The sequence below is a fragment of the Budorcas taxicolor genome, chromosome 20 (assembly GCF_023091745.1).
Source record: "Budorcas taxicolor isolate Tak-1 chromosome 20, Takin1.1, whole genome shotgun sequence".
Classification (NCBI taxonomy): Eukaryota; Metazoa; Chordata; class Mammalia; order Artiodactyla; family Bovidae; genus Budorcas; species Budorcas taxicolor.
Window position 1 is genome coordinate 51,890,481 of NC_068929.1, and position 14,889 is coordinate 51,905,369.

Here is a 14,889-nt window from a genome sequence, read left to right on the forward strand (position 1 = left end):
ATCACAGGTTTGGGCCAAATCAATTTTCAGCATTTACAATATTATGACCAAATAGATATCATTTACTCTGAGTCAAGTGATTCACTGTGTTTACATTTACATTTGCTCAGTTCTACTTTTTCATTTTCAGAATCAATTAGGTCTTATTCATATGTTCATTTCTCTATGTACCTATTGCTAGTTCTTTACATTGTGCAACAGTCTAAAACAGCTTCTCAGTGTAGAACTCCAAAGGAACCCCCGCCCCTTAGTCTGCTCACTACATACACCTTTCTCCCTTCCTTATGGGCTGTTGTCTTGCTCAAATCTGGACCAGCTACGCATGCAAGGATGCTCTAGTTCTCTTGACTCTCATTCTGATGAGTCTCTTTATCATTTTTGCTTATCAAATGGTCTTTTCTCAGAACCTGAAATTTTCCTTTTCTGTGATTTAAGCACTGATGATATTTGTTGGTTTCACCTAAAAGAGTGGTCACAGGCCTGAAATTTTGGGTGACTTACTTATCTAGAATTTTCTTTATCCCACTCTCAAAATTGATGACTTATTTAAGTACATAACTCAGATTTGAAATCAATTGCCCCAGTCGCAAAAACGTTTTGAGATTTTTTTTTTTTTTTTTTTCATTTTCTTCTAGCTCTCAGTGTTGCTGTTAGGATACTTATGTTCAAAAAGTTTTGTGATCACCCCCTCCCCCGCCCCGCCTTTTTTTCCTACTTTTAAAGCTTTCTCTCAGTCTTTGTCTCTCTCTGTCACTACATCTTTCAATTTAATAATTATATGCCTTAATGAGGGCTTTTATTTTATCCATTATGCTGAGCACATATGCATAGAGAATTTCACACAAATTTATGCTGAGGATAATTGTTACATTATTTCTATGATATCTTTTCCTTTAGTTTTTCCTTTTCTTTTTAATCCAGTTTCAAAAAATGCATGCTTGAATTTCTATATTGATTCTCAATTTCCTTATATTTTCCCTCTTACTATTCTATGCTTTGCCTATCTTTAATTTGGAAGAGAACCTTCCTACCTTATATTAAACTTTTAATTTTTTAAATTTATATTTCTTTTAATTCCTGAAAGCTCCTTTAATTTTCTGACTTTTCCTTTTTACATCATCTCATATTTGATTCTCTTCTCAGATTATTACTTTTAAAATAAGTTCCCATCTCTTTTATGCAATTTGCCCATTTCATGAGTTCCTTTGTTTCTGTTCATTTTATTTGTAGCCTTTTATTGTGGTTTCTGTTCTCAGAGGTCTAATGATCCTGGAAATCTCATACACATTCAGCAGTGAAACAAGAAAAGGCTGATGGAAATGTCTACTTAACTAGAGAAAAATCATCTTTAAATAGAAGTTTCTTTCTTAAAAAATTTCTTATACCAAAATCTGGCAGTGATGAATGTTAGAATACGGAATAAATGAGAAAATTTTAATTAAAAGTGAAATCTTAGAGCCTGGGTAATAGACAATATTATAGGTATAATTATACCTATTTGTTTGTTACTATGTATAAAATGGGTATTTCAGATTTTATTTACAGAATCCATTTTTTTCTTCACCTCACATTTGGTTAATTGCCTCAAATCCCACATACACCTGTAATTGTACTATTTTTTGAATACTGTAAAGATGAAAAGTGGTAGATTTTTATATCTACATTAATAATGAGTTACTTTCAAAAATGCCTTGAAGTTGAGCTGATCTCCAATAATTTGATAGAACATTTTAATTATTATATATTGTTAATGTTTGTTTTTGTAAATATTTACTAGTGTTGTATTCTTGCTTTTTAAGTAAACATGATACTTCCTTATGTACTTTTAACTTTAATAAAACTTTTAGGCAAATAAAGAATAATAATAAAGTTTATTATGTTCTTGGCATACTTTTGGGCTCCTTGTGGGAATACATTTAATTTCACTTAATGCAAGGGTCATGTGTTGTTTTTATTATTACCTGCATGATATAGGTAGGGAATCTGAAAGAAAAAAAAGAGAGAGAGAGAGAAGAAAAGTAATAGGCCCAAACTTTAAGTAAGTAAGGAGCAGAACTTGAGTTTAAACTTGGACTATTGGGATGACCACATTTTCACCACTAAGGTATACTAAGGTGTACCCTGAAGAAAAAACAGCCACAGGCTATTGATTTACATGAAAGGGTAAAAAAAAAAAAATCATCATAAATAAAATTTTGAATTTTAAATTTATGTTCCATATATTACCATTTAAATGACAATACCCAAAGAATACTTGATGATTTACACATTTCCCATTTATTCCTAAAACCAACATCCTTCAACTTGCCTAGAAGAAGTTTGCACACCATGATGTCTTGGTTTTTTTACAGGAATCAGTTTTTACAGGAAAACACAAATGTCTTAGTGGACTTTTAGGTTTATTCTTGGTGAGTACGAGTACATAGATGTGTGCACGCTCAGTTGCTCAGTCGTGTCTGACTCTGCAACCCCATGGACTGTAGCCCACCAGGCTCCTCTGTTTATGGGATTCTCCAGGAAGAATATTGGAGTAGTTAGCCATTTCCTTCTCCAGGGGATCTTCCCAACCCAGGGATCAAAACTGTGTCTCTTGTATCTCCTGCATTGGCAGGCAGATTCTTTACCACTGTGTCACCAGTTATTATTAATATCACATTTATCACATTTCCAGTAAAAAGATTTCTATTGTGTGCCAGTAGTTATAAGAATCCCTGCCCCTGCATCCCCAACCCCAAGTGTGCATGCACATTCACTCATGTCCAACTCTTTGTGACCCCATGTACTCTTGACTCCTTTTTCCATGGAATTTTCCAGGCAAGAATACTGGTGTGGGTTGTCATTTCCTTCTCCAGGGTCTTCCAATTCAGGAATCAAACCCATATCTCTTGTTTCTCCTGCGTTGCTAGGTGGACTCTTTACCCCTGAGCCACCAGGGAAGCCCATCTGTATAGATACATGACAGTAAAAACAGCTTTCATTATTAATCAAAATTTCTCTTTTCATCCAGAACTGAAGAATGAACATGTCTCAGGTACCACAAGAGGGAGGCAAGAGAAAGCTCCATGGCAAGAAACTGAAACATGTGCTGGAATGCCTTCCAAAAAATACAAGTTGAGTCTTTTCTGGGTACACATAGTCTGTGGAAAGGATATTGTGAAGTCCTGAGATCATCAAGCAGGTATCCTTGGGTTCCAAAGGCAATAGGAAGCTAGAGGCATGGACATAATCTAGAGTAAAGATCTACATCATGGTCCTCCAGGGCACATTGTACCCATACATGCTGGAGTCCCTCTGTCCACTGCCTTTACTCCTTCAGAGAAGGTCAAAGATGACCTTTGAGGAAGATAACACTAAGATTTTATTTAAAGTGAAATAAAATCCAGAAAAAAATAGAATGAAAAGAAAATAATAAACCAACATCATCGATTTTCTAAAGGATGAAAAATCAGCAGGAAAAGTTTTGGGTATAGAGGCCTGGCTGGTGTGGCTGAGCAGATGGCTTGTACATGTTGCTGAAGTCCTATCTGAGCAAAATCTGGTCCAGAGATGCAAATAAACCCTCTTCCATCTCTTCTTAGCTGATGAAATAAGAGTGTTTATTGTTCAAAAATAATCCACTATGAACTTAATGAGTATTTCTGCTGGCAGAAAAGAGACTAGAGAGTAGGGCAGGTGGACATTAACATTTCTAATTTTAAAACCATCTTAGTTAGTTAGACTTTATTGCCTCCGTGTTAAACCAGATTTTGCATTTACTTTCTGAAGATAATTCATTTCATGCATGATTTCTTGGGGCATATTCTTCTCTCTTGGAATCATCAGAATTTTCACAACATAGGATAATATACCTAGTATATACTAAAATAACAGGATTTTACAAACATGTAGTGAAATAAGAAAAATATTTGCTATATCATTACTTGGAATGCCACCTTAATTCCACACTCTAAGACCCATTCACCTTATTCACAGAAATTCATGCTTTAATTTTTTTCACCCCCTAGGTGGTATGGAATGTTGAGTTACAATTTCTTCCTCTGTTTAGTGATCTGAGCTATGTGCTGACTTTTGGTGCTTATAGATTTATTACAAACTGTAGTTGCTAGTATAAGTTTCTTAGCCTTGTGACCTTCATATATACATAATTGGCCAGAAAAATGAACAAGCAATAAAATAAAACCAACAAAATGCCCTTTTATGTCCAGAACAATTAAAAAGAAACACTTCTCTGTGTCAGAGACAAGAAGCTATCTCCAAAACTATCTCCTCTCCATAGTAGAGAGTTGTAGCTTGAAATTGAATACTTAGGCAAGAACTGTATTTCCCAGTTCCCTTGCAATTATGAATGTTATATGATTAGTCCTTCCCAGTAGATAGTAAATGGAATTGATGTACACTATATCTAAACTAAGTCTTTTAGGAAACCAATGTGTCTTTTCTATAATCTCTTTTTCCCAACCCAGTGACTGAATCTATTGCAAATGATATCCTCTGGGATAGCTGAGCTGTGAGACAGAAGGAACTAGGATTCTTACAAAACCACACTGAAGAGAATGGTTCCATCAGCCTAAATTATCACCAAGAATTGTTTTATGAGAAATAAATATACATATTTTTTATTCTTCTGGGTGATAGCTATTGGAATTTACCACTCCATCCTTGCATGTCTTCACTAACATATCCTCTCTCTGCTACTGATTGCAAAGCGTCTTTAAGTTTCCCAAAGATCTTAAAGTCTATACAACTATCCAGGGTCTTTTGTAACTTGGCCTACTTTCAAAGTGAGCAGAAACACTTTGCAGATATTTGAATATGCCTCTTGGGGTTGGGCTTCCCTCGTGGCTCAGCTGCTAAAGAACTGGCCTGCCAATGTAGGAGACACAAGAGACAAGAGTTTGATCCTTGAGTCAGGAACGTCCCCTAGAGAAAGAAATGGCAACCCACTGCAGTATTCTTGCCTGGAGAATCCCATGGACAAAGGAGTCAAGTGGGCTAGCATCCATGGGGTCACAAAGAGTTGGACATGACTGAATATGCTTGCACAAATGGGTGGGGGAATGAAGGGACAGGGATTCTTATCACTATTGGCACACAATAGAAATCTTTTTACTGGAATAATAAATATGATAGGAATAATGCTCAGTGCACAGTGATAAAGAATCTGCCTGCCAGTGCAGGAGATATAAGAGACATGGGTTTGATTCCTGGGTTGGGAAGATCCTCTGGAGAAGGAAGTGGCCTCCTGTTCCAATATTCTTGCCTGGAAAATTCCATGGACAGAGGAGCCTGGTGGGTTACAGTCTGTGTGGTTGCAAAGAGTCAGACACAGTTGAGTGACTGAGTATGCATACAATGCACATAGATGTATAGTGATTTTTACCATCTCTTAAGGTGGAAATATATTCTCTTGAATTTAACAAATATTATTTGCTGTGTCCATGAACATTCATTGACAGGTTTGATGAGATTGCACATCCTGCCTTCCTTTTTCACACAGCAAATGCTAGTTTCATGAAACAAGTGTTTTAAATGAAAATGAATAGGTAGGAAATAAACTAAAATGTAAATCTAGGCCCATAGTTGGATAGTTGACAGCTGCATGTCTGAGGGGAAAAATAGTCAATATTTTCTGTGATGATAGATTGAAATGAGAATAAAATACAGCTGGATTTCATCAGATATTTTTGAACAGGATACATTTCCCTCAGACTTAAAAAATAAGTATCTAGAGGAGTATGGACCTTTAGATTATTCATCAATCATAAATTGTATTGCTTTTATTTGAATATAAATATTGGTAATTTTTATGCATGCAAATGGGTATTTCAGAAATAAGACATACATTGCTAAATGCTGTTTGTAATAGATTCAGGCTTGCTCATGTGTAACTATGTAATTACTCCTCTGAGTTCCCACCAAAACAATGTGCTTAATTCATATTTCTTACAAGATTAAAAAATATATGACCGTACCCCAGTGAGCTCATAAACTGTGATTTTGAAAAACACTGCAGCCACTTTCATTTTCACTTTTAGGGATTCCCTTGTGGCTCAGGTGGTAAAGAATCAGCCTGCAATGTGGGAGACTGGGTTCTATCCCTGGGTTGGGAAGATACGCTGGAGAAGGGAAAGGCTACCCACTCCAGTATTCTGGCCTGGAGAATTCCATGGACTGTATAGTCCATGGGGTCACAAAGAGTTGAACATGACTGAGTGACCTTCAGTTTCACAGCTACTTAGAGTTTCTTTCAGATATGTCATAATTAGGTTCAGATATGTGCTTAAACATTATGTTTTAAACAGTATCCACAAGAAATAAGACCTCATTTATGAAATATAAACCACCTTTCCATTACCATTAGATAAGTTAATTTATTAAATAAAATACATTTGTAAATATTTTCCTTTTATGTTTTTCATACAGAATTTTATGTTTATTTTTCCTATTTTACTGTGTATGATATTAAAATTCCTGTTAGAATATCACCATCTATAATGTGAGGGAAAAACTTTCTTAATTACCTGTAAACAAGAGAAACTCATGCTGTCAGACTGCAAATGTTGTGGAAGCTAATGGCAAAGATTATGTAGGTATTCATTACTCTAAGGACAAAGATTGAAATTTAGCCTGGCTCACAAACCCTCAATCATCTGTTCTCCATCTGCCTCACAGGTCTCATTTAGCATTATCCTCTCACCTCATGCTCTATGCTTCAACTATTCTGACCTCTTTTCAGTTCCATCTTGAACATTCCAGGCTATTTAGCTTGTCTGAAATTTTCTTTCCCTGCTCATCCACTGCATTCAGCCCTTGTTAGTTGAATCTTACTTTCTGTCAGACCTTATTTCAGTAGTCACTTCCTCAGAAAAGCTTACTCTAGCCTCCATACATAAGTGATTTTCACCTGATGTGTACTTCATCATCATGACCCTCTCCTTCCTATGTTTTATCCTATTAAAACCTGTATTTGTTTGTTTGTGTGATGCTCTGTTGAATATTATTCTTTCTTGCTAAGCTGAAAGGCTATGCCATTTTTGGTCATATTTATATTTTCTTCACTGGAAAAAAAAAAAAAACCTGTTGCATATAGCTAGAGCTGAAAAAATATCAGTTAAGTGAAAGAATGAATGAATAAAGTAGGTTTTATTTGTATCAGGATCAATGTCTAACAAAAGGAATATTGGACATGAATTGAGTTACTGATTATGTATTTTAAAATGTTTTAAGGTACTATAGTGCTTCCCAGGTGGTGCTAGTGGTAAAGAACCTGCCTGCCAAGGTAGGTTAGAGGTAAAACATAGTCAGTTTGATTCTGGGTCGGGAAGATCACCTGGAAAAGGGAATGACAATCCACTCCAGTATTCTTGCCTGTAGAATCCCATGGACAGAGGAAACTGGTGGGCAACAGTTCATTGGGTCACACAGAGTCAGACACAACTGAAGCATGGCATGGCAAATCACTATAAAATAAAACTCCGTTTTCAATTAGGCTTTGAAGGGAAAAAAAGATGCTTCCTTTCTAAACTTTGATAAATTTCAATGAAAAACATGGTAGTAAGGAAAAGGCAAAATGTAAGTATAATATCTAGAAAGACAGGATTTCAGCATTCCTTACACATTCTTAATTTACAAGTATGCATTCATAGTACCAACGATCTTACAAACAAACAAACAAAAAAGAGATTATACAGAAAAGAAAGAGATGAAGAAGGAAGGAAGAAGAGGAAGGGTGAAAAGAAGTTGCTCTTGATAGGGAGTCAACATTTGGATGAAGGAATGACAGTCAAGAAGGCAATGAATCTGGATGAGCTATTTATATATTGGTCCTTAAAACTAAGAGGCAAATCAAACTCATTACTGCCTTAAAGAAACAGAATAGAATTTGGGGCACCCAAATTATAAAACCACATTTAAAAGTGATGAAGAAATGCTAAGAAAAGAGAGAACAAGAGAGGAGAAATTATGAATTATGTGTATAATGTATACTTAAATTGGTACTGAGCCACATACAGACCTCAGGGGCACAACAAAGGCTAAAATCACTGGACTGAATTTTGAGCTTATGTCCAAGAGACAAAGATTGCAGTTTAAGTACAATCAATTGTCTGCTTAAACAAACCAACACACACAAATATCAATACTGTTTGGATGAATGTAACAGAATCTAGAGTCTCTAAACATAGCATTGAAAATGCCCAAGCTACATCTTAAACTTATTAAATGTATGAAGAAAAAGGAAAATATGACTGGATTTCAAGAGGAAGGGCAACAGGAAAGTTATTTAATAAGGAGCAAATAATATCAATGAACACTTTGCAAAATAATATATGCATAAAGCCAGTAAGTTCATAAATGTAATCAACAGTGCTAGAGAAAAATAAAATAAAAATGAAATCTCCAATTGAGCTAACAGTACAAAGAAATATAAGAAAACTATCACATGATCAATAGAATTAAAAAAAAATACGTAGGGATAAATTTAACCAAGAGAGTGAAAGATTACAAGACTTTAAAACAGAAATTGAAAAGATATGATTGAATAGAGTGATACTCTATGATTGTGGTTTATAGTAATTAACATTGATAAAATGTTTGTATTACCCAAATTGATCAATAGATTCAATGAAATTCCTATAAAATTGTGATGGTATTTTTCACATAAACAAAAAAAAATAAATCTATGGAACTACAAAAGACCTTGAATAGCTAAAGCAATGCTATAAAAGAATAACACAGCAAGAGCGACTACAATTACTGATTTCAAACTATACTACAAACCTATAGTAAATAAAACAGTATGGAACTGGCAAAAAAATAGACACAGAACAGTGAAGGAGAGTAGGGAGGCCAGAAATAAGCCATTGTATTTACAGTCAACCTAATATTAGATAGGGGAGTGAAGAATAATCAAGGGAGAAAAATGGTATTGGTAAAAATGGGTAATCATATGCAGAGAACTAAAATCAGATCCTTATCTTATACCACTCAAAAAATTGAACTCAAAATAGATTAAAGACCATAAAATGAAAACTGATATCATAAACTCCTAAAAGAAAACTTCGGGAAGAAGCATTTTGACTTTGGTCTTGGCAATAATTCTTTTCAGTTGTGACACCAAAAACACAGACAACAAAATGTAAAAAATCAACTAGTGGGATTACATCAAATGAAAAACTGCACAGAAAAAGAAAAAAATCAACAAAACGAAAAGGTATCCTACAGCATGGGAAAATGTTTGCAAATTGTGTATTGGGTAAAGACTTATTAAAAACTCATATATATAATAACAGCAAAAAAAGACAATTGAAATAAAAAATGGACAGAAGACCTGAATAGGCATTTTTCCAAGGAATATATAAAGATGGCCAACAAACACATAAAAATGTATTAAACATTAATAATCATCAAGGAAATGCAGATCAAAACCAAAAAAAAAAAAATTAGATACCACCTCATACCTCTTAGAATGGCTATCAACAAGAAGATAAGAGATAATCTGTGTTTGGCTAAAGAAAAGGAAACCCTTGTGAACGGTCAGCCCCTGTGGAAAGCAGTATGGAGTTTCCTGGATTCATGTCAATGTACGGCAAAACCAATACAGTATTGTAAAGTAAAATAAAGTAAAAATAAAAATTTTAAAAAAAAATTAAATATAGAACTGTCATATGATTCAACAATCCCACTTGTGAGTATATATCTAAAATAAATGAAAAGATATTGAAAATACATCTGTAATCCATGTTTACTGCACCATTATTCACAACAGCCAACATGTGGAAACAACTTAAGTGCCCATCAACAGATGAATTGATAAAGAAGATATGGTATATATATTCATACAAAGTGATATTATTGAGCCATGAGAAAGAAGGAAATCCTGCTATTTGCAACATGGATAGCCCTTGAGGGTGTTATGTTATGTGAGGTAAGTTAGAGAAATGCAGATAAGTGTAACATCACTTAAACATGGAATATAAAAATGGTAAATTTATAATAACAGAGAATAGAATTGTGGTTATCAGGGGTTAGATAGGGGCAGAATTGAAGAGATGTGGTTTAACAATACAAAGTTGCAACTAGATAAGTACATCCTGAAGATCTATTGTACAGCATAGTGATTACAGTCAACACTTCTGTATAAACTTCAAATTTGCTAAGAGACTAGGTCTTAATTGTTTTCACCACACACACACAAAAGATAATTAAGTGACATGATAGAGGTGTTAACTAAGGCAATGGTGGTAATCATATTGCAATGTACAAATGTATCAAGTCAAGCTGGACACCTTAAACTTACACAATGTTATATGCTAATTATAGCTCAATTAAATAAATAATAATAGTGAGTGGCTGAAATAGCTCAACTGTGAGAGTGTTAGACTGAAGATCTAAAGGTCCCTGGTTCAATTCCAGATTTCAGAAACTATTTCTGATCCTTTGGGCTTCCCCAGTGGCTCAGATGGTAAAGAATTTGCCTGTAATGTAGGAAACTGAGGTTCAGTACCTGGGTCAGGAAGATCCCAGAGAAGGGAATGGCTACCCACTCCAGTATTCTTGCCTGGAGAATTCCATGGACAGATGAGCCAGGCAGGCTACAGTCCATAGGGTCACAAAGAGTCAGACAACACTAAACAATTAGCACTTTCAAACAAATAATAAAGAGTGAGGACACCAAAATTGGCATGGATGTGGAGCAACCAGAATTCTCAGACATTGTTTCTGAGTTATTGATAAAAGTAAGCATATTTCTATCATTTGATCTATCAACTATAATTCTAGCTATTAGCCACATTAAAAAAATTATATTAGCTTTGTTTATAATATCCCTAAACTGGAATCATCCCAGATGATCAGACATGCATTTTTCTTATTCCTTAGGCTTTGAAAATTCCTTCAGTTCATTTCAGTTCAGTTGCTCATTGGTGTCCGACTCTTTGTGACCCCATGAAGCACAGCACGCCAAGCCTCCCTGTCCAACACCAATAACCAGAGTCCATGCAAACCCATGTCCATCGAGTTGGTGATGCCATCCAACCATCTCATCCTCTGTTGTCCCCTTCTCCTGCCTTACTATATAAGTTTAGTGTTTTATCCAAAATAATTCTGATTAAAAAGTGTAAGTCCAGTAATTCTCAAAAAATATTTTTCTCCTTAAAGTTATGTCTCAAGGAATGCTGCTTAATGGCAGTTTATATGTAACGATATAGAGAGATGAAAAATGAGAATCAGAAAGGGAGGAAGGGAGGAAGAAGGGAAGAGAGGAAGGAAAGAATAAAGGAAGAGAGGTGATAGAGGAAGGAGGGAAGAAAGGAAAGAGTGGAAAGGGAGGAAGATCAGAATGTAAATAGATTTAATAAAGGTAAACTTTTAAGTAAAATCACAGAAATAAAAAATATAGCTATTACTCACTATAGGAGGTTATGTTTCACAAATATAATTGTCTTCAGCAATTTGGCCCATGGTTAAAGGCATACAGGCAGTCTTTGTATAGTAGATCTATTTAATTCTTGATCCTAGAAAAAAATACTTTAAGAAATGCTCAGAGGTCTTCCACACAGAGAATTCCAAAATTATAGCATACCTAAATTCTTTAGAATACTGCAATTTTAATCTTTGTTTATTTTAATACAAAAATCTCTCCATAATTCTCATCTTTGTGCTTTTCTCAATCTATCTTGAATGCTAAAACCAGATTTCTGTTATTTATGTTAGGTCAGTTAATCTTGCTTCCATAAAATATCAGTGAAAAATACAACCTGTTTTTTTCCTTTTAAAGAAACATGATAATAAAAATAATTTTTCTAATGCTAAATGTACACAATCATCTGAAACTTTGAATGTTTCAAGAATTTTCCCTATGTAAAAAAAAAGTATATTCTCATAACTAAACAGCTATCTTGTCCCAGATTCAGTTCTAGATATTGTGAATACAGTGCTAATGATAAAGATAATATCCATATTTTATAGGGTTTTATCTTGGTTGGGAAACTAATCAGTCTAATAGACACACACACACACAAAATATTTCTGATTGTAAAAAGTGTTAAAATGATATGATACATAGTGCTTTGGAAGTACTAATTTAGATTTATTTGGTGTACATTCTGTAACTTTCTAAAATATTGACATTCTTATTGATACCAACCATATGAATATCCAGGAGAGTACATTTTAGGCAGGTTGAAATGTGAAGGCTCTAAAGTGTATATGAACTTGGTATAACTTTAGAACCACCTGAAAGTCAGGATGGTGGAAGTGGATGTAGTGAAGGAAAAAGTGGGGTATGGTAAAGTTGGAGGGATAAGCAAGTTCATGGAGGGACTAAAAGGCCACGGTGAATAATTTGTAAATTTGTAATTTTTTCATAAGGCAATGGCAACCCAGTCCATTACTCTTGCCTGGAAAATCCCATGGACGGAGAAGTCTGGTAAGCTGCAGTCCATGGAGTCGCGAAGAGTCCGACACGACTGAGCGACTTCAGTTTCACTTTTCACTTTCGTGCATTGGAGAAGGAAATGGCAACCCACTCCAGCATTCTTGCCTGGAGAATCCCAGGGACAGCGGAGCCTGGTGAGCTGCTGTCTATGGGGTCACACAGAGTCGAACACGGCTGAAACGACTTAGCAGCAGTAGCAGCTGCTGCATAGTAAAAGCCTATACTTTATGGTAATCTTGGGCTTGTCTGGTGTCTCAGACAGTAAACAGTCTACCTGCAACGCAGGAGACCCAGGTTCAATCCCTATGCAACCCACTCCAGTATTCTTGCCTGGAGAATTCCATGGACAGAGGAACCTGGTGGCCTATATTCCATGTGGTCACAAAAGAGTCAGACACGACTGAGGGACTAACACAACACATTGTAAAAACCACTGACAAATATTCATTTTCTAAATATTTTTTTACACTGTGTATATTAATGTGTAGATAAACATGGAAGTCAGAGTATAAAGAACAATAAGTGACATTCATTGCAATCTAGACAAGAAACAATAAGATCTTGGAAAAGGGGATTTTTTACAAGAGAGAGTTAAGTAGATTTTGGCTTTAAGTTCTGAATAAAATCCAAGACTCAGTTTGGATACTGCTTATGTAATTTATCGACAACTAAGTTGAGCTATCAAAAATGCAGTCACATATATACATGAGCCAGAATCTCTAGGGAAACGCAAAATTAACTCCAGAAGAGTTAGACAAAAAAAAAAAAAAAAAAACAATGGAAATATGGGTTAGAATTTTATTATGGCAGCCAAAAACAAAATAAGAACCAAAAATTAATTCATGTATAAGTTTTATAAGTGGGGATATTAACAGAAAAAACTATTACAATCTTATTCTAGTTTTCATTTATCAGACAAGACATACCTTTTAAAAATGATCAAAGCAGTGGAGAGTTAAAAATTAAATGAGAAATACTAGAAGAAACTGAGGACACTTAGCTTAAATGAATAGTATCACAGTGGTCATAATATTTGCTTTATAATATTTTGCTATGTCTTGAGAAAAATTTGAGGGTAGATTTATGGGAGATACATACTAAATACAATATACACTACCATAAATATTAATATAAATAATTACATTCATCTGAAGTGTGTGAGTACCTCTTGCATTATTTATTTATCAACCTTCTCCTCCCTATCATGGATTATTGAGTCACTGATACTATTTTAAAGACTGTTAAAGAATTTGTCATTTACTCCAAAAAATGATACAACCTATATATAGGTTTATCAAATAGGTTATCATTCAAATTGGAACCTATGTGAGTATAAAGGAGCTTTACTAATATTTGGGGGCTTCCCTGGTGGCTCAGAGGTTAAAGCATCTGCCTCCAATGCAGGAGACCCGGGTTCGATCCCTGGGTCGGGAAGATCCCCTGGAGAAGGAAATGGCAATCCATTCCAGTATTCTTTCCTGGAGAATCCCATGGCCGGAGAAGCCTAGTAGGTTACAGTCCATGGGGTCGCAAAGAGTCGGACACGACTGAGCAACTTCACCTTACTAATATTTGGGCTTCCCAGCTGGCTCAGATGGTAAAGAACCTGCCTACAATGCGGAGACCTTGCTTTGATCTCTGGGTGGGGAAGATCCCTAGAGAAGGTCATGGTAACCCATTCCAGTATTCTCACTTGGAGAATCCCAGGGACACAGGGGTATGATGGGCTACAGTCCACGGGGTCAAAAAGAGTTGGACACAACTGAGCAACTAACACTTTCACTTTTACTTTACTAATACTTAAGATGGAAAAACATAGTATAGAAAATAGATCAGAATGCATGGTTAGTCTCCTTGTAAATGATAAACCAACACCACCCTCATATTGCTTTTTAAATCCTCTTAACTCTTTAATCTTCTTCACCTCCAACCCTCTATGCCAACCATATTTTTGATGTTCACCTGGACAATATTACTCCTCCTAACTAATCTACTCTAGCCCCTTTAAGTTGTAATAAGCCAGATCTGAATGTAATCTTTTTATTTTCTATTTTAAAATCCAATGCCAGAGACAGATAACTTTTACCTTGACTTTAGCAGCTCTCCACTTAGAATGAAGAGACCTAATATTTATTCTCCTGAACCATTTCTGTTCTGCTACACTTGCTCAGTAAAGTTCCAACTCAGCTTCCTTCCAGAAATACAGGTGTCTGTACCATCCTGAGTGATAACCATGTAACTTTAACTTTAACACTTAAAGATATCAAGTGTAGAAATCCTTAAATCTCTCTATGCTAATCAGCAATCCTTTGATATATTGAGTTATCCTTCTCTTTCATTTGTTTTCTCACGACTCCTGTAAAACCACCATTAATAACATTGGGCTAAGCTGGAGTAAATTTTTTCTTAGGACTGACTTTGAAAATATAAAAATATTTTTATTTCATTGTATA

At 35.1% G+C, this 14,889-nt stretch overlaps 2 non-coding genes across 2 annotated transcripts; both read left to right on the forward strand.

Annotated features, from left to right (window-relative positions):
* The first annotated feature begins 10,349 nt into the window (after positions 1-10,349).
* On the forward strand, positions 10,350-10,422 carry TRNAF-GAA (transfer RNA phenylalanine (anticodon GAA)). The gene has a single exon. It is a non-coding gene; the product is annotated as a tRNA-Phe (tRNA).
* Positions 10,423-13,798: 3,376 nt separating this feature from the next.
* TRNAW-CCA (transfer RNA tryptophan (anticodon CCA)) lies at positions 13,799-13,870 on the forward strand. Its single transcript has one exon. It is a non-coding gene; the product is annotated as a tRNA-Trp (tRNA).
* The last annotated feature ends 1,019 nt before the right edge of the window (positions 13,871-14,889 follow it).